Genomic DNA, 26,843 nt, shown 5'->3' with positions numbered 1-26,843 from the left:
GATGAAACGGACTCACAGACATAAATTCAGAATGGATGAAAGACCTACATATGAGACAGGAAACCATCAAAACCCTAGAGGAGAATGCAGGCAGTAACCTTTTTGACATCAGACATAGCAACATCTTACTAGATATCAAAGGGGAAAAAAATAAACTATTGAGATTTCATCAAAATAAAAAGCTTCCGCACAGTGAAGGAAACAATCAACAAAACTAAAAGGCGACCTATGGAATGGGAGAAGATATTTGTAAATGACATATCTGATAAAGGTTTAGTATCCAAAATATATAAAAAACTTATCAAACTCCACACACCCCAAACCAGGTTAAAAAATGGGCAGAAGATAGGAGTAGACATTTTTCTAAAGACATACAGGTGACCAACAGACACGTTAGAGATACTCAATAATACTGATTACCCAGGCAATACAAATCAAAACTACAATGAGGTATCATCTCATACCTGTCAGAATGGCTAAAATCACCAACATAAGAAACTACAGGTGTTGGTGAGGATGTGGAGAAAGGGGAACATTGTGCACCGTTGGTGGGAGTGCAAATTGGGGCAGTTACTGTGGAAAACAGTATGAAATTTCCTCAAAAATTTAAAAATAGAACTACCCAATGATCCAGCAATTTCACTACTAGGTATGGACCCAACAAGTACAAAAATACTGTTTCAAAGGGATACATACACCTCTATGTTTATAGCGGTATTATCTACAATAGCCAAATTATGAAAGCAGCCCAAAAGTTCACTGATAGATGAATGGATAAAGAATATATATAATGGAATATTACCCAGCCATAAACAAGAATGAATTCTTGCCATTTGGAATAATATGGATGGAGCCACAGAGTATTTTGCTAAGTGAAATACATCAGAGAAAGACAAATACCATATGATTTTACTCATATGTGGAATTTAAGAAACAAAACAAATGAGCAAAGGAGAGGAGAGAGAGGAGAGAGAGAGAGAGAGGCAAAATAAGAAACAGACGCTGAATTATAGAGAACAAACTGATGGTTACAGAGAAGAGGTGGTGGTGGGGGGATGGGTGAAATAGGTGATGGGGATTAAGGAGTGCACCTGTTGTGATGAGCACTGGGTGATGTGTGGAGGTGTTGAATCACTACATTGTACACCTGAAACTAATATTACACTAGCTGGAATGTAAATGAAAACTTTAAAAAAAAAAGAAGTTGGGTATATACCCTGAAAAATGAAATTCAGTGAAACAGCAGACCTATATGTAGTCCAATCTGCTACTTCTCCTAAGTGAAGTACTAGCAACAACACACTAGCAAGTAGTGTTTCTATTTAGGTCAAATAGATAGGTCTTGCTTTCAGGAGCAGTCCTAGTTTCTTATAGTGTGTGTGTGTGTGTTTATAAGCAATACAATCCCAGTGTGACTATTGACTTGATACAACATAAGGATATACGCCGTTCCCATCCAATTTATACCTTACTCCAAAAGTGACTGCTTATTGGTTTCCTTCCTGCAAAAATAAGCAAATACACAGATATATTATTAGTACTCTCACCTTTTTTTACACCAAATGTTGTATACCACATATGTGGCTCTGCTCTTTGTTTTCTTCTCTCAGGATGCATTTTAAAGATCTTTCTATAACTGAACATAGGTTTCTCATTCTTTTCCATGGTTTCATGATGTTCCATCATGTCAAAATACTACTATTTTGTTCACTCGTGCCCTATTGATGGCTTTTTGTTCCCAATATTATTCTGTTATAAACAATTCTGCAACTGAAAACTTCTGTAAAATACAACAGGTACATTTCCTTAAAAGTAGTTGCAAGGTGTCAAAAAAATTATGACTTAGGTAGAGAGAGACTTTATTCAAAACAATTGTTGCAAATATTGCTATTGCAATAAGGGGAAAGAGGTTATTACAATATGGAGAATGCTGTAATCAAAAGATATGCAAGCAACTCAAAGGGCAGGCAGGAAGTGTTATTCTTTTATACGCAGAGGTAAATACGGGGGAAAGCACCCAGTCTTTTGTCATCAAGTATGATGTTAGCTGTAAGATTTTTGTAGATACCTTTTATCAGGTTGATAAAAGTCCTTTCTATTCCTAGTTTCTTGAGTGCTTTTATCATAAAAGGTTGGATTTTGTCAAATACTTCCCTTCATCTATTGAAATGATCAGATAGCTTTTATATTTTATTCTATTAATATGGTATATTACATTAGTCTATTTTTTGGTAATTAAACTGACCTTGAATTCCTGATATAAATCTCACCATAGTATATAATTCTTTTTTACATGCTGATGGATTCAGTTTGTTAGAATTTTTGAATCCATATTTATAAGAAACATTGATCTACGGTTTTCTATCTTTGTCAGGTCTGGTTTTATCAAATGACTTGGGAAGTGTTCCTTCCTCTTCCATTTTTTGGGAAAGCCTACAAAGAATTGGTATTAATTCTTTTCTAAGTATCCTGGTAGAGTCTACCAGTGAATTCATCTGCCTGAGTTTTGTTCTGTGGATTTGTTGCTTTGTGGTCATTTTTGATTACTAAATAATCTCTTTACTTGTAAATCTATTTGTATTGTCTATTTCTTCTCTGGTCAGTTGGGTGGTTTGTGTCTTTCTAAGAATATGTCCGTTTCATATAAGTTACACAATGTGTTGGCTTACAATTATTCCCAGTATCCCTTTTAAAAAATTATTTATGTACCTTCTTTTATTCTAATTCTAGAAATTTGAATTTTCTCCTTTTTTTGGTCAATCTACTTAATGCTCTGTCAATTTTATTGATTTTCAAGGAAACTTTGGGTTTAAAACAATTTTCTCTATTGCTTTTCTGTTCTCTATTTCATTAATTTCACTTCTAATCTTTATTATTTCCTTCTGTCTACTTGTTTCAGGTTATATTTTCTCTTCCTTATCCAGTGTCTTATGATGGAAGGTTAAGTTCTTGATTTGGGATCTTCTCCATTCCTCCACCTCATCTTTTAATATGGGCACATACAGCTATATTAAATTCCTCTAAGAACTGCTTCAGCTGTATCCCATAAGCTCTGATAGGCTGTGTCTTTAATTTCATTTGTTTCAAAGTCTTTTCTAATTTTTCTTTTGGTGGCCTGTTTGACCTATTGGTTATTTATGAATGTGTGGCTTAATTTTCATGTTTTTGTGAATTTGCCAAATTTCACCTATTTGAAATTTTATTTCACTGTGGTTCAGAGGACATACTTTATATTCACTACCATATTCAAATAAATAATGGCTGAAAATGTCACAAATTTATCAGTAAACATTAATTTACATATTTAAGAAATAGCAAACTCCAAACAATACAAAGAGATCCACAAGCCTACATATCTCAGTAAAAATGCTAAAAGATAAAGACCAAAGAGAGAACCTTGAAAGCAGTGAAAGGAAAACAAATCATCACTTACAAGGGATTGAGAACAAAATAAAGGCATTACTATGAAAACAAAAACTGGGAAAAGTTGTAGAATAGCTAAGCAGAAGATCAAAAAGGAAGTAGAAGACTAGAAGAACACTACACAACCAGCTAGATCTAACAGACATCCATAGAACAGTATATTCAGCCACAGGAAAATAGATCTTTTGGGCACGTGTACTATTCACCAGGGTAGACTATCTGCTAGGCCTTAAAACAAACCTCAGTACATGTAAACATGGCATTGGCTTTTTGCCTAGGAGGATTGCATGGCTTCCATTTGTTCGTGTTCTCTTGTTTAGTATTGCTTTAAAAATGTCCTCATTTATAATTTACATGTTTCTTGTTAATCTTTTTCCTCAATATTTTATGTTTGGGGTTGTCACTGTAAACAGTCTTTTCTCCCTTTATGTCCTCTTTTAAACATTTCCTTTCTGGGATGCCTGGGTGGCTCCGTGGTGGAGCATCTGTCTTTGGCTCAGGTTGTGATCCTGGGGTCCAGGATTGAGTCCCATATCGGGCTCCTTGTGAGGAGCCTGCTTCTCCCTCTGCCTATGTCTCTGCTTCTCTCTTTGTGTCTCTCATGAATAAAAAAATAAATCTTTAAAAAATATTTTCTGTACTCTTTTTTTTTTTTTTTTTTTCTGTACTCTTTTAGTAATATTTTTTCAATATATTCTTACCTTTTCTGGGGTACAGTCATCTTCTGAAACTAGAAATTTCTAATTAAGTTCTCATTTCTAACTGTATTGGCTCATTGCTACAGTACAGTGTTAAATAGTATAGGTAATACAGAATGACTTTTCTGTATTTTGGATGTAAATGCCTCCACTATTTTATACATACATACATACATACATACATAATATATACAAAATTACATGTAAATACAGAAATAATTTTAAAGTTCTCTATTTTCCCTATATCATTGAATGATTTATATACAGAATGGGTTTTCAATTTCATCAAATACCTTTTCAGTATCTGTAAAGATAGTCACATAATTTTGTGTTAGCTTTATCAGTAAGGAAAATCATATTTTTTACTTTCATTTTTTTTTCAATATTTTATTTATTTTGAGAGAGAGAGAAAATCCCAAGCAGACTTCATGCTGAGTGCAGAGCCCATTGCAGGGCTCAATCCCACAACTTCGAAATCATGACCTGAGCTGAAATCAAGAGTTGGTTGCTTAACTGACTGAGCCACATAGGTGCCCTACTTTTCTTGATATCGGCTCATCCTTGAAATCTGAGAATAGCTTCTAAACACTGATGATTTTATTTTTTAACATCACGCTGATTTTTGCTCAGAAATATTTAGTGTTTTTGCATCAATATTTATGATTAGTTTATCACTCCTTTTGTGTGTGAGAATCTTACCTAAAACTTAACAACTATAAAACAACAACCAAATACACATGCACACTCACACCTGTTTAAAAAAATAATTCAAAAAACTGATTTCTCGGTAAGGGCCAAGGAATGGAACACAGCGATGTTATGTTACTTTGAGACTTCATTTTGGGAGGGGTTCTGCAAAGGGAAGTTGAGAACCTACTTTGGAATGGATGGCAAGGAAATGGATTGGAGTTTGAAACTTGTCGGATAGAGAAAGGGAAGAGAGAAGAACAGGGTCTTGGTTTAACAAGACTAAGGGTATCTAGCCTGAAGGAAAATTCTCAGTAGGTGTGATAACTGGGAAGAACTGATGTACCTTGCATAGCTTTAATTCAATTAATTCCCTCTGCCCCAAGCAGCACTCCCTCCTCCATGGTGCCTAATCTTTCCTGATCTGCTGATGCAGCAGCCTGACTTTCGTTATGTAGTAAACTAAGGGCAAGGAAGTGGCTAGAAGTATAGACCCTCCACTAGAGCCACTTTGGCAGGAGTGCTACCTTGTAGAAGAATTTGAGGGCAAGACCAGGCATGAAATGGAGCCTGGGACTGAAAGGACACACTTGGGAGTTAGGAGTTAGGAGTAGGCCTGTGAACTGGCTTAGGAATGGTGTGAAACAGACCCTCTTATCTTGAGATGCTATAGGAAGGTGACACTCGAAAGGTGAAGAGGCAAAAATGTAGCAGTATGATAATCAGGCTTCTCCTGAGTAGCATTTAAACTTGGAATGTCACATTCATATGCATAATTTCATTTGAACTTTATAGGGATTTGGTGTGTTAGGTAGAGCAAGCCATATCATTATTTTCTAGATGAATATTGTGAGAGGCATGTTCCTCGCCCAAGGTCGCACAACTAGTAAGAGGTGGAATCAGGTTATATCTAGGTCTCCTGAACATCTTCAGTTTATTCTTTGTAACGATTTAGGTGTACATAAACCACGCCTGCCTGAGACAATTCTTCTGCAATCGCCTTTGCCTCTAGCCTGAAGTAGAATGTGTTTGGCAGTATTATCATTAAATTAATACAATTCTTTGAGACCCTCCTAGTGGTTATTGAGCACTGCCAGCTGAACACCTAAATTAAGGAGGGGAATTTGTCTACAAGAAAGAAGTTGGATTTTGATTTACTAAGACTGTGATTACACTTAGAATGCCATTTCTGTGCAAATCTAATGCCCTTCAAGTTATTTTCAACTGCAATCAAAATATATTTGTATGCTTTCTTGTTTTGAAAAATGATGACACTGCTAAAAAGTAATTAAGTGAAGATCTCTGATCATTGCCAGTTTGAAAGGTGTGGATCAAAGTACACTTCTTTAGAGAAAGTAAGTTGCTCAATCATTCAGTAAGCTGAACTTTAAAATGTACTGCTAGTAGTCTGTGAATATAAAGCTATGCATGGATGACACCTTAGATTTCCACTTGGCCGCTTGCAAAGATTAATGACCAATGTCGCAACCATGAAAGAAAAATCGTACTGATTCTGGATAAATGCACAGCACACCATATAGTTTCCCTAAATAGCACTTAAGTTTTTTTTCTTCTTGTGTAAAGCTATATTTTTAATCCTCCCAATAAATGAGAGCATATTCTAGACTCTCAAAGACTGTATCAAAAATACAATGTGCTCTTACATTATATTTTGTCGCAGTAAGCCCCATCCTCCTTTTTAAATTGGGATTAACATCTTGCATCCCAAAATGCTTTACTATTTACAATGGGCAATTTTTGACAAATGTAGTCTTGACCTATTATCACAAACAATCCTAGAGTGCAAGGTTTAAACTTTCTAAGTTCCGAAGAATAGGGGTACTCAAAAGCTTTCAGGCCTTTGTGAAGACTAAGCACCATCCCCTGAAACCTACCAGTCTTTGGCGTGGTATAGTCTTATGAATGACATAAGGCTTTACGGTGAATTGCCTGTTCAATTACCTTTATATAATCCGACCCTCAATTGCTAGCTCTACAAGACTTCCTACAATTAAAATAAAGTTCTTCTATGTTTATATATTGGACTATAGCAGTAGGCTTTAGCCAGTGATGTAGCTGGTCCAAATGATGCAAACTAAGTTCTGCCTGTCAATAACTGAACTATTGGAGGTTTCCAAAGAGCAGGATCTACAGTAACATACTCTCCTAATTTTCTGTTGATGGCCCAACTAGACTATTGCATGCTAATGTAACTCTAAAGGAGACCACACGGCTGAAATAACATTTTCATTCTATGCTAGGAAATGAAGAGATTTTAAGTAGTTCTCCTTATTTATTCTTGAATTAACTTTTCTTCCTCAAGGAAATTTCACCCGCATTCAATAAACTCCATATTATAGTTGATTTACTTAAATCAACTCCCATTGTTGCTAACCATAATGAAATATTTTGAAACAGCTGCTGCAAAACGAGTATAATTGCTCATTTTCATACAATATTCTTTTATTTTTAATGAAAAATTTAAAATCTATTAAGTTTATATGTGAATTAATAGTAAGGCTCTCGAAGACAGGAACTTTTTTGGAAAGTTTCTTGTAATGCTTATGGGGCTTAGAACGGCATTTTGCATTTGAGCTCATTGAACACTGTGGAGCAGACCCACATCATATCTGTGTATGCTGAGCCACAGAAACGAATCCACCTTTAAAACATAATCCTTTTTTTCTGACATTGCTCCACAGGAGGGACTCCTCAGCAGGATTCATGCATTTATAGCCAAATCATTCTCAACACAAAAATAAAAATGAGTGTCCATTCTCGAATTACTTTCAGGACAAAAACTGCTGCTTATTGTGTGAAAAAAAAAAATGTGTGTGTATTTTTCTTCCTTTCTCCCTTCCTTCCTTTGTCCCTTCTTCCTCCCCTCCCCTTCCCTCCCCTCTCCTCCCCTTCCCTTCCTTCCCCTTCCCTTCTCTTCCCTCCCTTCCCCTCCCCTTCCCTTCCCTCCCCATCCCCTCTCCTCTCCTCTCCTCTCCTCTAATTTGAAAATGATTTGTCTTTAAAATTATTTCTTCTTCTCTTATGGTTGATATTTGTACTTAGAATGAGCCAGTAAAAAAAAATCTAACTTTTATTTTTTAAAAAATTTTATTTATTTATTCATGAGAGACACACAGAGGGAGGCAGAGACACAGGCAAAGGGAGAAGCAGGCTCCTCAAGGGGTGCCTGATGTGGGACTCAATTCTAGGACTCCAGGCCCACACCCTGAGCTGAAGGCAGATGCTCAACTGCTAAGCCACTGAGGTGTCCCAAAATCTAACATTTAAAATAATGCACCACTTCAGTGAATTGGGGTTCCAATAACTATAAAATGAAGAAAAGCAAAACTCCTTTCAAGAAGGGGTTGAGGCAAGGATTTTCTTACAAGGAAGTTTTGCAATAAAGAGAGGAGACAGTTGTGTCACAACCAGAAAAGGCCCATTAGTACAAATAAATATTTTTGACGGAGAAGAAAACAAAATTCTCGTGTCACATTTTGAAGAATGATTTTTACTTTTCATTGAAATAAGAATGTGTTTTTTTAAAGGCAACTACTCAGAACTCTCTCAATTAAGGAATAAGATTTCACTATTTTATTTATTGTCATCATTTTACCTAAAGACACATAAACTTTTATCTCCTCCTGTGCTGTCATTCCCTGCTAGACCAGTGCAACCATCCACAGGTAGTGAAGACTTTCATCCTAGAGGATTGGCTTCTGAGCTTACCTGAAACAGACCTGCTGGTAGAATCTTGAGCCCAATTCACTTTGCCAGTAGATCAGGAGGCAATTTGCTTCCCTAGGAAAATGCACCTCAGGAATCTCTGTGCCCCTCTGTGCCCACTGACTCTCACCAAACTGTCACCAGTTTGTCCTGGCCATGGACTGCTGCATGGTTTTCAACAGTCTTCTAGTTTCATGGACCTGGTACCACTGTAGCTGGTACCCTGATCATTCTTCCCATTCTTGCTGGCAACTTTTCCCAGAGCAAGACCTTAGGGTCCTAGGCCAGCCAGTAGCTGGAGTCCTACTCCTAACTCAGTAAATTGTATGGAAACCTATCATCTCATTTATTAAATATTTTAAGCATTATGACAACACACTCTCACTGATAAATTCCACATGGAGATAGGACTTTCTGAATATGGCCAACAACTTGGATTTTTATTTTGGTTTTTGTTTTAGGTTCATGATGCAAGGTTGGAAGCACAGAGCACCTCATAGAAAGGACTCCCTTTGGCTATCTTGGTACCATCTCCTTCATGGGGTGTGGGAGCGAGTTGATACCCAAGTTAGAATTCCTAATCCTAGACAGAGGCTGTTGTGGTGGGCTGATTTACAACTGTAAGAGCAAAGTGGGTCAACTGTAGGACATGCTGTTGTGCTATGAATGTCAATATTTAATATTTAAATAGAAGAGGAGAAGAACCAATAAGTTATGTAAGAAGGGTTTGTTGTCAGACTTTTCTTTTATCTTATTACCTTTGATCTTTTTACTAATAGGAACAAAAAATCAAAAACCTGGAAAACCATTTTTATTTCTCTAACATTATATGGATCAAGAGTATGTGTCATTTATGAAAAATGCTGTTTACATGTAACTATGACTTCTTTTTTAAAAGATCTTATTTATTTATTCATGGGAGAGACACAGAAAGAGAGAAAGGCAGAGACACAGGCAGAGGGATACAGGACTCCATCCCAGGACCCCAGGATTAAGACCTGAGCCAAAGGCAGATGCTCAACCAAGCCACCCAGGTGTCCCCATAACCACCACTTCTAACAACGAGTAACGCTTGCAGTGGTAACTGTGTATCAGGCACTATTCTAATTGTTCTCCACATAATTAGCTCATTTTGTCTTCACAAAAATCTATCAATTAGGCACAACCCAATTTTACAGATGAAAAAGGAGAGGTACAATAAAGGGCATATTTCTTTCTTTCTTTTTTTTTTAAGATTTTATTTATTTATTTGAGAGAGAGTGAGCAGGAGCAGGGGGGAGGGACAAAGGGAGAGGGAGAGCAGATTCCTCACTGAACAGGGAGCCTGAAGCAGGCTCAATCCCAAGACCCTGAGATCATGCCCTGACCCAAGGCAGACACTTAATGGACTGAGCTACCCAGGACCCTTGGGCAGGGGGTATATTTCTTATAGTTGTACAACTGTTAAGTAGGGAGGAAGGGTTTTGGTTAGAGTGCACAAACAAGGATCATACTTAGGAATATGTTGCACTACCTCTTTGGGGTAAATTCCTTTTGAATTTAGTCCATTGGGATTTTATAATCTTTATTCTCAGCTATAAGATATTCATTCTCATAACAGGAAGGCATGCTCTTGAAGCTGTATCAGCAGATGATGGGACATCTAGCTGGTAGCAGGAAAAAAGATTTCATTGCTATTTCTTATCACTGTGATAGAAGCAAGAAAGCAACAAAAGTTGTTGCACAGAGATGCCTGGCTGGCTCAGTCAGTAGAACACGTGACCCTTGATCTTGGGATTGTGAGCTCAAGCCCCACACTGGGTGTAGAGATTACTTAAAAATGCAATCTTGAATAACAACAAAAGATTGTCGCACAAATCATCTTTAATTGAAGTCAAAGCCTCTGATGAAATGCACTTTTTGGTCTTTGAGGCCCAAAGTTAGCAATAAATGGGGATAAACTCTTAATACACTCAAAATAATTATGTTGAGCAAAAGGACGTTGAGTAAATTGTTGGTACACATGCAACCATTGATACTTGCAAAATAATTATGGCAAGTAAAAGAACCCAGACAAAGAAGTGAGCTTACTGCATGATTCAATTCACATAAATTAAATTCATATAAAAATTTTAGAAATGGCAAATTACTCTATAGTGACAGAAAGCAAATCACTATCTGGTGACAAGGTGACTGGAGAACAGTGGAGGGGATGTGGGAAAAGGATTGCCAAGGAGCATAAGGAAACTTTTTGGAACGATGCATGTTTGTTACCATGGATGCATATGCCAAACTCACAAGACTGTGTAATTTGAATATGTGTAATTTGTCATATATTAATAATACCTCCATAAATATGTTAAAAACATTTTAAGAAGTGAAGATATTGAACTCATTGGCCAGAATGGTACAGGTTTTCCTGACTCACCTGAATCAGAGCTGATTCCTTGCCACTTAGGGACGCTATGGGGGCAATGTCAGGGGGATAGTCTCTCCAGCGAAAGGGCTTTCTAAACTGCTCGAAATCTTCATGGTTTTTAGGAACAGCTAGGGAACAGGTAAGGGAAGATTTCTGGTCTCATGACTGCCTTATGGCTCTTATGACTAGCTCCATTCATGTTCCATAACCTCTTCAAACAGTCCACTCCTTTATGTGACAGTTCTGGCTAGATGTGCTCTGCTGGATTACTCCTGGTATTAACAATGAGTACACACTGTGTATACAGTATAAATGGGCCAATACAACACGGTCCGTTGGTTCTTAATGCTCTATGTCTAGCTGTAATAGGTTCTTAGCAGTAAAACCTCTGCAAATGATTTGTATCATATCATTTTTGCTTATTGCACAAGTGTAAGCTTCCTGTATTTATTTTGTATACTTAGGTGTCCAACTCGGGTCAGCAGGTTTTTTCGTTTTTAACCACAAGGAGGAGAGCATCTTAATTTTATTGGTGTTGTTAATGCTATTAACAGCTGTTGTGACCATAGCTTTTATGAGAATAAATGCTTCCTGACAAAAATTTGCTGATTAGCATACTCTGGAGAAACGCTACACCAGATCAAACTAAACTAAATTTGTCTCTTGTTTGATACAATATCTCCTCTGCAGGCTTATTTAGATGTTTGGATGTCAGGACAGTCTCTTGTTTTTGGTAGTAAGTATCCTGTTCAAGCAATCTTAGTCAAAACTTCCATACAATTAAACTTAATACCTATTAGTCCTTAACGCATGCAAAAATACACATAGGAAAATGGGAATGTGCTACATGTTGGAAAACTGACAAATGCAACTTTTATCTCTATTATCTTTGGTCATTCTTTCCAAGGCAGAAAACTGGGTCAGGTATCTATCCTTCCCACAGCTTTATATTGCTCTTTATTGTTTTCTTGACTTCATGGCACATCAAATTATCCGCTATTGTAAAAATGGCAAGTCTGTGTACATATTTTTTTTTCAGCAGGTATAAGAAAAATGTTATTCGTATCTATTTTTCTTCTAATTCTGGCAAACATAAAAAGCACCTCATTGAATGTGGAGCATTTCTTTATGCCTTGTGTATCGTTAGCTGTCCTTGAAATTTTGTTTCCCTTTCTTTACTTTTGGAAGCTACTAGCGATGTTATTTCTGAAATATTGCTCATGATTTATTTTTCAAACCTATTGTGAAAAGTCATGTCATTGTGTGCACTTTATGCATTAGGAAAAGGGATTTCAAGATGGGATATTCATAAGGTACTCCATAATAAATTTTCTCTTACTAAAAAATCAATTCATCAAATGTAGAGTATTATTTTAAGTACATAAATAAAATTAAGCCCCAAATGAGCACTTCCAATATAGTATAAATTAAGACCTGCTGACAATGAAGGGATGATTAAAATACAGCTAATAAAGTGCAAATATCTGAATAGGAATACAAAAACGAAAGGAAGTAGAAAAATTAACATATTATGAAAAGACAGAAGTTAAGGGTAGAACATTCCAGAGAGATCCCTGGTGAGTGCTAACTAGTAAACCAGATGAATGTAAGGTTTTTGAGGATTGCAATAGACAGTCACCAAAGAATAATGAGTCATTGTCTCTTGGTACCTCTGTCACTCCCTGAGTTTGAGTAAAGTACTTTTGGAACTGGAATCAACTTTTTAATGCATGGAAACCTCATTAGAGCAATGTTTACTATTCAAAAGTGTTTTCAAATGAAATGGGACTTTCTTGGCTTCTTCCAATGGGATTTAAGTAAGGAAGAAGTGGGGGGCTTTTATTAAGAAACATTATGGCATATTAAACTATCCCAGTATATATACCTCAAGTACAGCTATATTCAATATAAAGTAGAAGGTAGTAAATTACATCTTTATAATGTGAAACAATACAAAATTGCCTGAAAATATCAAATGTCTCAACATAGAAGTAACAGTTTTGAAAGACATATACTTTTCATCATGTGTTTTTAAAATGTCACTTGACCTAACAATCCCCCAAAGAAGGCAACTACGGAATAAACCTTGTAGAACAAATAACTGTAAGGAATTCTGAGCTGACAGTTAATTTATTAAATGGTCTTTTCTGTGTTATAGAATATAAATGACAATAATACACCCACACACTAATTCTTGACTTTATAATTTATTATTCGTATTGTACAATAGTCATGTTCTTGCTTTAAATGTCTTGCAAAGTAATGATCTTTTGAATGGGAGTGTTGTCTTTCTAGACCCGGGTGAAGGGAATCATTTTATTAGAACACAACCTTTGTTATTTGTAAATGTGATTCCATTTCTTGTTAATCCCTTCAAGAGGCTTATTGTCTCTATTAATGTCCTTTGGCAATTTTTTTCACCTCTGAAAATCTCTTCCTTAACATAGCCTAAAGTAATTCAGTTTTAAGTATTCAAATACTTAAACTTTAATGGCAAAATACTTGGAACCCTTTGGAAATCATTTTCAATAAACCACATTTTCCTAACACTTAATGGTTATTGATGTTAAAATACCATACCATGCCATTAATAAGAGATCATAAATAAAAGCACTTACAGAGGAAGAAGAAATAAAATTAGAAAGGGGTTTCAGTAGGAATTACTGAATAAAAATAATATCTTCTTAAACTACATCAGAATTTCCAGTGAAAGATCAGATTTCCTGTTACTGAAATTGTTGAATATGTGAAAGAAGCACTTTGTCAGAAGGTTCAGGAGCAAAGGACAGAGGTAGGGGTGTGCAACTCTGACACTTAAACAAATCCATCACTAGGGCCCCTGCCCTTCTTTCTTACTGCCATGCATCTTGGACCATGCTTACCTCTCCCGTCTCATCTCAAATTATCTTCCTCTTTTTTCTTTTGTTGAAGAAATAAGTGCAATCTGTAATCTCTAGTATTTAAATCCATTGCAATAGTCCTAAAATATAGGACATTTTATAAAGGGTTGCTCTGTAAATCTAAGGTGCCAGATTACACATCTTCTCCATTAATACCCTTATCATTTGAATAGAGCTCAATGTGTTCAGAATGTGACAGAAAGCATGTTTGAGGGGATATAACTGGGTCTTTACTGCATTTATTTTTTAGGTCTCAAGAGTAAATGGAACACTTTCTAGATGTCTTTTGAGATCTAGGGAGCCCCCAAATTAAATTTATGAGTATAATTTACTCATTTGGAGATAATTAAGCATAATTAGTCATTGAGTTTTCTTCTATTATTTTTTCCCTTTTGTACTGAACAGTGTTAGAACACCAAGGTAGCTGCAGGAGGAGTTTGCACTGGCCTGGACCACTGTGAGGAAGTGTTTCAAAAGTACAAGTCATGACCTGTTACTAAGACTCAATGGGCAAGCCCAGTTGTCACTAAGGACTGTAAAACAACAACAGTAGAACCCTCAACATCTATCGTTGAGATCCCATTAATATGTATGCCTAACTATTAATGAGTCAATTTATACTCCTAATGCAGAGTTCCAGATCCACTTTTCATGCTTTTCTTCTCCCCTCTGGAATCTCAGGAAGTCCTCTGAGCTATAGTCCTCAACACAGTCATCCTCCTGGGCTTCTTCCTGAGTGTCTCAGCCTCTGCTAGGGACTGCTGCCAACCATTTCCCTAGGAAAAGGGTAGTCAAACACCTCACTCCTTCAGAATTGACTCTTTTTCAGTCATTCATGGTAGGGATGCTGGTGCCATAGCTTATATATTGTCTGAGATAAAGATCTGCTAGAGTAAAATTAAGAATAATTTAAGGTCCCTGTATTAGTCAAGATCCAACCAGGAGGAGATTCAGTTAGGATCATTCAAAGAAGACTTATATACAGTGGATCTTATGACAGAGGTGTTAAGGCAAGGTGTTAAGGAGCCACAAGAGTGCAGGGACCTGGAGTAGCAGCAGAGGGGCTGCCACCACTCCTAGGGCCAAAGAGATCAGAACGTGGAGAGAGAGTCACATGGGGCACAGGCTCCATTTCCTTGGAGTCAGCCAGCAGGAGGCAATTGCTCAGGGAAGGACTCTATGGAATATGTGATTTGCAAGGTGATGATACTGGACAGGAGACAACGGAGAATGGAACTAACTAAAGAACTAGTGCATTTCCTCTCTTTCTCTGATCATTTTAGGATTCCTTATTGACTGAACTCATTTGGAAGGAAGAGCGCATGGTTGTCCTGTTGGTGTAATCCTTGAAGGTAAGCCTCAGAGGCCCAGAACGGGATGAGGAAGGATGGAGAATGGTTCTAGAGTAGAAAATACAAGTATTTGGCACAGCCATCCTTGCCTATTTGTACCTGCCATATATCAAGCAAATACATTTCTTTTAATACTGTCAATTGTCACTATTAGCCACAGACATTAGAGTGTCATAAAAAGCTGAATTTCACATTGATGCCCTTTGACTTCAAGAGAAAATAAAAATGTTACCTCATAAAAGTAATAATGGGTCACACTTTGCATACCACTTAATACTTCTAAGTACTTAAACATGTTTGCCTCATTTAATAGATATTCACAAAATAATAATATCCACTGGCTCCATGCTATATCCTGGGTGCTATTATGAAGGATTCAATTCCCATAGTTCCATGAGACAGTCCTTTCTACCAATGTATGATACAGACACAGTAAGGTCTCCAACTTGCCAAATACTAGAGCCTGGATATAAATCTCGAAACCTGCCCTCAAAACCATAATGATGTACTATAACCTTTGAGAAGTATAATGAAAATGCAGAATAAATATGGATTAGTACAGTTATTTTGCACCAGAACAAAACCTGAATCTAGAAGAAAATAAAGTGGAATAATTCCTTGGGTGCTTTTGAGTAAAGAATTTAGCAACAGGACAGTAGTCTACTTCTCTTAAGGTTAGGGCTCTTTGCATTATTTATCATTTGTAAGAAAGATTTCTTTCATGATGATGTCACATTCCAAGATTAAAGCTAAAAAAATCAAATATAAGTAGCTAAACATAAAATGCCGTTTTCTAGTTTTAATTTAACATGCAAAAATATGAATTTGAATTTGTTTCGATTATATATACTTTAGTAGGTGTTGATGCCCAGCTCCTCAGCTAATGCCTCTACATTTCTTGTGGTGAGAGGCCATCATATCACTCTTACATCCTAGACCTCTTCTTGCTTTCCTTGGAGAATGAGAGGTAGCACTGCCAAATAACGCAGCTGCCTAGTGCTGCAAAATCTGTGGTGTTTGGGTGCACTCTGCATTATGTTTTTTAACAGTCCACTTATGAAAATACTTTCAATCATCTTTATAAGGGCTGTTGTTAAAATTCAGCATGACCAGGGAACAGCTTGAGTTTATATTATCGGGTACATATGTTCTTTACTTATTAATATTCTCTGTTGTCTCTAGCCCAGTATCCTAAAGATTAATGTTCCTTAGGATGCATATATGGCTTGGGGTCTTACAGACTTCATTCAACACATTATGTTTTTATTTTTTTAAACACCAACCCATCTTGATTTCTTACTCTGACTTATTATGTACTTCAAAAATTGCTTTGGTCTCACTTTGTATTGAAAATTAGTATATATTAGGATAAAAGCTCACATCCTTAATATGCAGTAGACATTTCCATTAATATGCAGTGGACTTTATAATGTTGTGTCCTACTGCTCTCCATTTTGCTGACCGTGCATTGCCCATATTGGCTTTCCCTCAGCAACCTGACCAAGCCAACCTTCTTTTCATCTGAGGAATCTTGGTCATTCTCTACCTTTTGCTTGAACTACTAGTATCTCTGGTAGCTTGGCTAATTTCCTCCTTCATATTTCAGATTGTATATTAATAGTAGCTTCTAAAGAGAACTTTTATAAACTCTGGTTTTCATATTGAAATATTTTTAACACCACAAGTTATATTTGGCAATTCAGCAATTTATGAATCTGTGTCAATTTTTCCCACAGTCTGTTGCTCCCATGGATAGTAAGCCCTATGAGAGCAGGAACCATATTTTGCTTGTTCAGCACTAGATAGCTTGTACCAAGAACAGGGATCAGCGCAAAGGAGGCATTCAATAGCTAATGCCTGAGTGACTGAATGAATTTTGCTCATTAGCTAGATTTCAGTATTATCTGTGGCATGAATAGCATTTGGATTCCCCATAATTCTAGAGCATTTTAACTTAATTAATTTCAATTCTATGTCCTTTTCTGTCTCTCTTTCTTTCCTTCAAATCTCATCCTTTCTATCTCCACTTCAGTATACCTGGTATGTGGGAGCTTTCTTGGACTACACTACTGTTCTATTTTAATCTCCCCTAAAATTTCCCACTAGGTTTATCTTCTTTATTTTCTTATTTCACAATTTGACTTTATTATTCAAATCCTTCATCGATGCATGCTATTTCCATGGATTTGCCTTTTGAACATTCATGTTCCCTTTCTCCCTCCTTCTCTGCTTCCCTTCTTTTTTTTTCTTTTTAAGTTTTTTCCCCCTTTGTTTAAAGTCTGAAACTTTGCACATCTCATCACCTTCCCATTGCTCCCAGCCCCCATGTTCACTTAACAAGCAGGGCTACTCTTCATAATTATACCTTTAATGTGTTCACTGTTATTTAGAATGTGTGTAAATTCATACCCACAATGTCGAAATCGCCATTCCTCCCCTTAGCAAACACAAGTGACAAGTGACCTGTCATCTTCTGTGTACTAAAGAGTTGGGGACTTTCTCCATGATCCATCTTGTATTTACTTTGCTAAAATGAATTGCTCCATATTGCCTGCCTTCTGTGACAGTGTCTATGTTGTGGCCAGAGTTTGCCTCTCTCTCTCCCTTCGGATTTGACTCTTTTATTTTAGTTTGCTGTCACCCTCCAGCCCCAAATCTTTGATAACTCAGTTTTTCCTTTAATATTCAGTCCTTGTTCTTTAAACCCCAACCACTCAGAGCTCGGGGTTAGAGCCCTATGTGTCCTTCCTGCCTAAGATAAGAGTTCCCATCCACAAGACAGTCTGTCCTCTTGATGTGTAAATACACATGCATGTGGATAAAACCCATGAAAGATGGGGAAATGGGCAGAAATGGAAAAACAAAATATACCATGAAACTGATACAGTTCTACAATGTCTGAATATTATAATCAGATTTGGTAAATTTTCTTCTCTAATGTAACTCAGTGACAGCCTTAAACAGAGATGAAATCATTCCTTTATGTGAGGATATGTTTATATACTTCTGCAGAATATATATTAATTCCTCCTGGAAAACATACTCTAAGAAGTTGTGTAGATTTCAACAAGTAACCCCAGAGAAAATCAGTCATTTATTAGGATCAGCAAAGTTGCCTGGAATATGGATACAAATGGAGGCGATATGCCATATGTATAAATATTTTAAAAATTGACATAAAGTTAGCCAACTTTCCTTCTTTCCTTGACAAATATCTTCCATGATGATCTGGAAGGTCTGATTTGGACTTCAAATTTTCAGCCTCTTCTAATGGCATGCAAGAATATGGTAGACCCAGGTCCTGGTTTGAACCCCAAGGAAGACCTTCTGCCCTTGCATACATGTGTGGACATAAAGCCCTAGCGCTTCCCACTCCTCTGCAACTGTGGCTCCGTGAACCTAAGGATGCCTATAATCTGTGAAAAGGGGCTCTCAGGAGAATAAACCTTGGCAAGAAGGAGTGTACATGTCCCACATGCATGTTTGGAATATTTGCCCAGCAGTTTCTGGTTCTTAGGAATCTAAGAAAGGAACAATCAATAGTCAAGAAAGGGACAGGAAAGTTGGAGTAGACACATCACTTTGACTAACAAACTCCTTTTCCTATTGGTTGAAAGGAGTATAGCCAGCAGAGGGTTTAAGCCAAAATCAGGCCACCCAAATTGCAAGGATTGGGGCAGGGATTTCCCTTCCTGGGTTTAAGGGTGAATGGGCATTTAGGATTTATTAAGAGTTTCTGTTTTTCACATAAACCAAGAATATATTTTTTCTTCATCTAGAGGAAGAGTTCAATGGAGGACCTTAAACTGGGTGTCATTGTTTAAAAGGTGAAAGCAATAACAACCCAATTTGTTTTCATTTCATAGGAATCTAGAGACCTTGTACCTATCATCAAAAATCAAAAGATCTATCTGGGTTCTTTTCTTTATAATAAGTCTGGCTAGGGGTTTATCATTTTTATTAATCCTTTTGAAGAACCAGCTTTTAGTTTTTACTAATTCATTCTACTGTTTTGTTTGTTTGCTTGTTTCTGTATCATTTATTTCTGCCCTAATCTTTATTATTTCCCTTCTTCTGCTGGCTTTAGGCTTTATTGGCTGCTCCTTTTCTAGATTCTTTAGGCGTAAGGTTAGGTTGTGTATTTGTGACTTTTCTTTTTTTTTTTTTAAGATTTTATTTATCATGAGAAAGAGAGAGAGAGAGAGAGAGAATGAGAGAGGCAGAGACAGAAGGAGAAGGCAGACTCCATGCAGGGAACTTGACGTGGGACTCCATCACAGGTCTCCAGGATCACGCCCTGGGCTGAAGGCAGCGCTAAACAGCTGAGCCACCCAGGCTGCGCCTTTTCTTGCTTCTTGAGGTAGTCCTGTACTCCTACATATTTCCTTCTTAGGACTGCTTTTGCTACCTCCCAAAGGTTTTGGACTGTCATATTTTCATTTTCATTTGTGTTCATGCATTTTTAAAATTATTCTTTAATATCCTGGTTAATTCATTCTTTAGTAGGATGTTCTTTAACCTCCATGTATTTGAGGCTTTTCCAATTTTTTTTCTTGTTCTTGACCTCCAGGTTATTAGCATTGTGGTCTGAAAATATGCATGATCTTGATCTTTTTGTACTAGTTGAGGGCTGATTTGTGACCCAGTATGTGATCTATTCTGGAGAATGCTCCATGTGCACCCAAGAAGAATTGTGTATTCTGCTGCTTTAGGATGAAATGTTCTGAATATATCTGTTAAGTCCATCCAGTTCAGTGTGTCATTCAAAGCCATTGTTTCCTTGTTGATTTTCTGCTTAGATAATATGTCCATTGCTGTAAGTGGGGTGTTAAAGTCTCCTGCTGTTATTGTATTATCACCAATGAGCTTCTTTATGTTTGTTATTAATTGATTTATATACTTGGGTGCTCCCAAGTTGGGGGCATAAACATTTACAATTGTTAGATATTTTAGATGGATAGATCCCTTAACCATGATATAATGCCCTTCTTCCTCTCTTGTTACAGTTTTTGGCTTAAAATTTAGTTTGTGTGATATAAGTATGGCTACTCTGGCTTTCTTTTGATGTCCATTAGCATGATAGATGGTTCTGCATCTCCTCACTTTTAATCTGCAGGTGTTTTTAAGTCTAAAATGAGTCTTTTGTAGGCAGCATATAGATGGATCTTGTGTTTTTTTATCCATTCTGAAACCTCATGTCTTTTGATTGGTGAATTTAGTCCATTTAGATCCAGAGTAATTATTGAGAGATATGAATTTAGTGCCATTGTACTTGTAGAATTGGTGTTTCTGGTGATGTTTTCTTGTCCTTTCTAGTCTCTGTTGCTTTTGGTGTTTTTTCTCCACTCCGAGTCCCACTTAAAATTTCTTACAGGGCTGGTTTAGTGGTCATGAACTCCTTTAGTTTTTGTTTGTCTGGAAAATTCTTTATCTACCCTGTAATCCAGCAATTGCATTACTAGATATTTACCCAAAAGATATGAAAATACAGATTCAAAGGGTTACATGCACCCCAATGTTTATAGCAGCATTATCAACAACAGCCAAACTGTGAAAGCCCAGATGTCCATTAACTAATGAATGGATAAAGAGGATGTGGAGTGTGTTTGTGTGTGTGTGTGTATACACCATATATACATAAAAGGAGTCTTCACATACAGATGGCTAATGGACACATGAAAAGATGCTCAACATCATTCATCATCAGGGAAATACAAATCAAAACCAAGATGAGGTATCACTTCACTCCTGTCAGGATGGCTAAAATTAGCAACACAGGAAACAATAGATGTTGATGAGGATGTGGAGAAAGGGGAACCCTCTTACACTGTTGATGAGATTGTAAACTGGTGTAGCCACTCTGGAAAGCAGTCTGGAGATTCCTCAGAAAGTTAAAAATAGAGCTACCCTATCATCAAGAAAGTATACTACTAGATATTTACCCAAAAGATACAAAAATACTGATTTGAAGGGACACATACACCCCATTTTTATAGCAGCATTACCAGCATAGCCAAAATATGGGAAGAGTCCAAAGGTCCATCAACTGATGAATGGATAAAAAAGATGTTGAATATATACGCAATGGAATATTGCTCATCCATCAAAAGGAGTGACATCTTGCCATTTGCAATTACATGGATGGAACTAGAGTGTATTATGTTAAGCAAAATAAGTCAGCCAGAAAAAGACAAATACAATATGATTTCACACATGTGGAATTCAAGAAATGAAACAAATGAACATGGGGAAAGGAAAGAGTGCAGCAAACCATAAAACAGACTCTTAATGTGGAAAAGAAGAGTTGAGGGTTGCTGATAGGGAGGTAGTTGGAAGATGGGCTAAATGGGTGATGGGTATTAAGGAGGGCTTTTGTTGTGATGTGCATTGGGTGCTGTAGGTAAGTGTTGAATCACTGAATTCTTACTCCTGAAACTACTACCCTATAAATTAACCATTTGGAATTTAAATAAAAACTCAAAACAAAAATAAACAAACAAATAAAGCAGTCTTCATCACTATTAGATCTAGATACAGAGGAAAATTGACAGGGCCATAAAATCAAAAAGTGCAGCAAAACTCAGGACATTAAGGTCACATTTAGAAAGATCAGGAAATATAGCCTGGGAGAGATGGAGGTTCTCAATAGATCTCACAACAGAGCCCACACAAAGAAATCACTTCATATTAGAATTTGCTCAGACAGGACGAGAAAAGAAATTGGTAGTCTTGTAGGGAATCTGAATCTCTGAGAAATTGTGTCACCCATGAAATCTGCTGCTAGACTTCTGTTACAAATTTAGAAATCTTTCCTGTAATGGTTTATTCATTTCTATTTTAATACTTCTGTAGTGCTCCTATATCAGGCAAAATTCTTTGTTGAAAGCAACAAAATTTGACTTTGGGAAATTTTAATATAAACTTAATTTTCTGAAAAGATATTTTATAGTTTGTAGAAATTTGGGGGAAGTTAAAGAGCCTGGATCCAAAATGGGTAGGAATTAAGCAATGCTTGGGAATCTACAAGAGCCTGTTGGGACGAACACTTTTATCTCTTTCTTTACGATCCTTGTGTGAGATTCAGTCCCAGATGGGATGGTAATTATTGGCTGATCCAAGGTCCCATGCCTATACCCTAACAACCAGAGGAGCAAGGAAACAAGCTTTAGACATTTTGGCTTCTTTAGGAGGTCAGGCATCTTGCCTCCCCAAGGTTCATATATTCAGATGTTGGGTAATTAACTTAATAAGGATTGACATTGCTTTGAAAAAAAATACATCTGGATGCCTGAAAAGAATAAAATAAAGTTATAATACTTGGGTACACATAGATATCAGAGTTTCCAGAAAGTAAAAATATAGTCTTGTCAGAGTATATGGCAATGAGAAATTTGGGGAAAAATTAGGGGCAATACTAGTTAGTGAGGTAAAACCTTAGAGTGAATATATGGCCATGGGTACTTTTCTCATTCCATGGCATACGGTTAAAGGCTAACTCACCAGGTCTCAGTTGCCCAAACCTTGCAGATTCTATAGGTCTGTAGGACTGGCCATTTTCTGGCTCTTGGAAGATAACTTCTGAGCCAAAGGGCTATCCTGCTTGGTATGATTGCCTTTGCATACCTGTGACTTGAGCCATGCTGGATAGATTATTCTAACAATGTGATTTATGATAAATACCTATTTTTCCCTGGATGCTTGGAGCTTTGAGCCATGCTGTCCAGATTTGAGGAGATGCTAATCTAAGAACTGACATCAGTTACACAGGCACTGAATACCTAGGTGATTAACTCAAAATGAATCCCTGAACACTAGGGCTCTGGTGAACTTTCCTGACTGACAGCACTTTGCATATGTTGTCACACTGTTTTTGGGACAACTGATCCTGATGGTGTGGCTCCACTGGGGGAAGAAAACTGGAAGCTCCTGCCTGGTTTCTTGTGGGCTCCACCCTATACACCTTCTTCTTTACTGATTTTAATCTATATACTCTTGCTATAATGAACCATACTCATAAATGTAACAGCTCTGCTGTATCCTGTAAATTCTTCCTTCCAGTGAATCAAGCCTGAGGGTGGTTTTCTGGGCCTCTGACAACCACGAGACACAAGATTTAACTTAGATTTTCATAAAATCTTGAGTTGAGAAAAAAAAATTAAAAAAAAAAAACAGACTTGAAGAGTAGAACCCATTCCTTCTCTCTACTCCTCAAACCTTTTCTCAGGAACTGCTGTCATAATACATGTATGCTACGATGTTCTGTTTGAATTTAAGGATAAATATAATGCCCATCAGACAGAAGGCAGAAAACAATAAAAGAGAGAATTAGTACCTGACCAGAAGCTTCCAAAACTATTGTGTACTGATATGAGAAGCTAGGTAAATAAGAAACAAATGAAAGAGACCTGGAAGTTTACATCATCCATTAAAACAAAACAAAACAAAGCAACAACAGAACACTCTACATCATTTCTTTCTTAGAAAGCAGTTGATTGTGCAGTTTTGCATAAATTGTTTGTTAACTCCCCCTTTTGTTACCTCCTCTATGCGTCCCTTTATTTCTTTCTGAGGTTGGGTTGGCAAGATGTGAGTTAGAGTGACAAAACAAACATGATAAATTTCTGCCGCCCTGTGAAATTTGTTCAGTGTGGAGTTCTTTTGCTGTTGAGAATCCTAATGTTATGCTCAGGCACTCCTTTCCATCCATCAGATAGCATGCTGCCATCTGTAGAAGTGCCACAGTACTAAGATTTATGTGTTACTATTTAAGGAATTTAGGTTTGGCAACTTCATGCTGTTCATTTGGCCAAACAATAATATGCTAATTAACCTGCTTGACCTAAATTATACAGCACTTGAGGATGTGCAGCCAACCCAATTGCTCAATTGGCTGAGCTTTTCTGACCGTAAGGTTTTGCATATAAGGAGCTTTACATCATAAAACAAATGGTTAGTGGGCTGCTCCATTTCATCATCTGAGAGGGAATTATCTTCAGTTCACTAAAGGGAATTTATATTTCATTTGGTTTGTTATGATTATACCAATATTTCACAATTAATGTGCATCGGCAGAAACAAAAAAGTTTACTTTCTTTCCCAGAGCAACCCGTATTTTTTAGTTGGCTGAAACACCGATAAGGAAGTGTAGACATTTATATTTATTTGACCTTAGATTGTGAAATTCGGTTTCAGACTGTATGAACACCCAGAAGCCATATGCAAAATTTTACATGCATGTGCTTTAAGTATTTTACTAAAAAAATTTTAAGGTCTCAGATTGGATTTGTGCCCCCCAAATAAAATTCAAAAATAATAATAGGTGGGACGCCTGGGTGGCTCAGCAGTTGAGGGTCTGCCTTCTGTTCAGGGCATGATCCCAGGGTCCCGGGATTGAGTCCATCTGGCTCTGTGGGAGGAGCCTGCTTCTCCCTCTGCCTGTGTCTCTGCCTCTCTCTGTGTGTCTCTCATGAATAAATAAATAAAATAAAATCTTTTAAAAAATAGTCATTAGGTATGCAAGACCATGATCCTTTTAACATTTTTAAATACTTTTTAAGGATTTTATTTATTTATTTATTTGAGAGCGAAAGGGAGAGAGCACACAAGGTGGGGCAGATGGAGAAACAGATGCAGGAGTCAATCCCAGGACCCTGGGACCATGACCTGAGTCGAAGGTAGACGCTTAGCCAACTGAACCACTCAGGTGCTCCAATGATCCTTTTAAAAATAACCTTACTTTGTAGGCTCATATATCTGGTTTTCTTATGGTTATTTGTATTGTAATGCGGAAAATCTTTAGCAGTCTCTCAGCAGTCTGCTACCTCAGCAGAATTAAAATAAATGAAGTTCTCTGATAGAAACAAATTAAAATAATACAGATATTGAAGAAAATTATTGCTTAGAAGCTCTTAAAGGGTTAAATTTTCTAGTACAGGTCAAAATAGTGCTAAAATTGCTCAGAACCCAAAGTATATAAAATCTCTTGATATTTTGATAACAGAAGAACAGGAAAACTTAGAAACATGGTAAAAGGAAAACATTCAGTAAGGAGAGGAAAAATTAAGAGGGAAAGAACATGGCAAATGGAATAGAATGTGGAAACATTTACAGGGAACCTTAAAAATGTGTAAATATTGTATGTATTTAATATATAGAGGTAACCAAAGGAGCTAGGTATATTGTCCTGTAAATCAGTGCTTCTCAAACTTCATAGATATGACCTGGGCCTCTTGTTAAAAATGCAGATTCTGACTCTATTGTTCTAGGTTGGAGCCTTTCATTCTCCATTGCCAGCAAGCTTCCAGATGATATCAATAATGTCTACAGACCAAACTTTAATTAGGAAATCTGTAAACTAAGATCACAGTTTACTAACTGCCTGAATTCCATAATCTAAAGTAAAATCAAAGCTGAGAGTTGTGCTAAGGGCAAAAGTTTTAAAAAGTCGTGCAAAGAGCAAAAGAAAATTATTGTATCTGTGCATTTGTCTTGAAAAGAAGCAAGAGTAAGTAAGTTTAGTAGAAGTTTAGTAGAAGAATGAAGTATTGTCTCGATGCTAATAAAATTATTTAAAATTATTACATTAAGGATGCTTCCCATCTTCACTAGTGTAGTATTGGTAAAGATGATAAGCATCTCTAATCAGTGTGATTGAATTAGTGTATATGGGAAATGTTATTTAAATGTTTCCAATAAAGTGACTAGTAAATGTACATATTGTTGACCTAATGCTTACTAAACAAGCATTGCTATAATAATAACAATAACAATAATAGAGGAGAAGCAGTATACCAAGCAGTATAGGTGGCTTGAAGTTCTGACCCATCTTCCTCAGACTCCTGCTCTCTTTTTCACTTAACTACTTCTATTAGTTTCTATTCATACACAGATTTCCTTACTGAAGTATAAGCAGAGAAATATATATTTTTATTATTTTCTCATAAAAGGTTGCATACTATTTATACTCTTCTACATTTTGCATTCTTCATATATACTATAATATGTACATCTTGTTGTATCATTATATGATATAGGATGCTTTTATTCTTTTTTATATTCAGATACCATGATGGTTTTTAAACCAGTTTCCTATTGATAGACTTTGAGGGTTTTCCCCCCACAATACATCATACCCAAGATATATTTTGCACATGTGCAAGTATACTACTGCAGGGAAACCCCCATAAGTGGGGATGTTGAGTCAAAATATACATACATTTGTAATTTTGATAAATACTGGAAAATTGTTTTCCATAGAGATTTCAAGCTGTGTTAGTTATTGATCATATATTTTCCCATAGCCTTGCCAACAGAGGATGTTAATAATTTCTTGGATTTCTGCTACATTCATAGGTGAAAAGACATTTATCTTTGCAGTTTAAATGAGATTTCCCATGTTATGAACTAAATTCTGCAACTTATATGATGGAGAATCACTTGAACTTCCTTTTTGATGAAAAAATTTGTTCATGTATTTTATGCATATTTCTATTGTGTTATCAGCCTTTTGTGGTTGATTTCTGAAGGCTGTTTAATGTATTAAAGAGATCAGCTTTTCTGATGTGAATTGCAAATATTTTTTACAGTTTAATATTCATTTATTCATTCAAGTTTTCACTGGCCTATTTTTTTCTTCTAGAAATTTTTAATTCTTATGAGA

General features: G+C 36.5%; 1 long non-coding RNA gene across 1 annotated transcript in view; it reads right to left on the bottom strand.

Moving 5' to 3' along the window:
• LOC125752664 (uncharacterized) overlaps positions 1-26,843 on the bottom strand; it is a 69,290-nt gene that overhangs the window by 33,415 nt on the left and 9,032 nt on the right. Inside the window, exon 2 of the long non-coding RNA XR_007402720.1 lies at positions 1,468-1,502. This is a non-coding gene — a long non-coding RNA (uncharacterized LOC125752664). The remainder of the gene's footprint in view (positions 1-1,467; positions 1,503-26,843) is intronic.

This window comes from Canis lupus, chromosome 16 (genome assembly GCF_003254725.2).
Source record: "Canis lupus dingo isolate Sandy chromosome 16, ASM325472v2, whole genome shotgun sequence".
NCBI lineage: Eukaryota > Metazoa > Chordata > Mammalia > Carnivora > Canidae > Canis > Canis lupus.
This window is presented reverse-complemented; position numbering and strand designations above follow the sequence as displayed.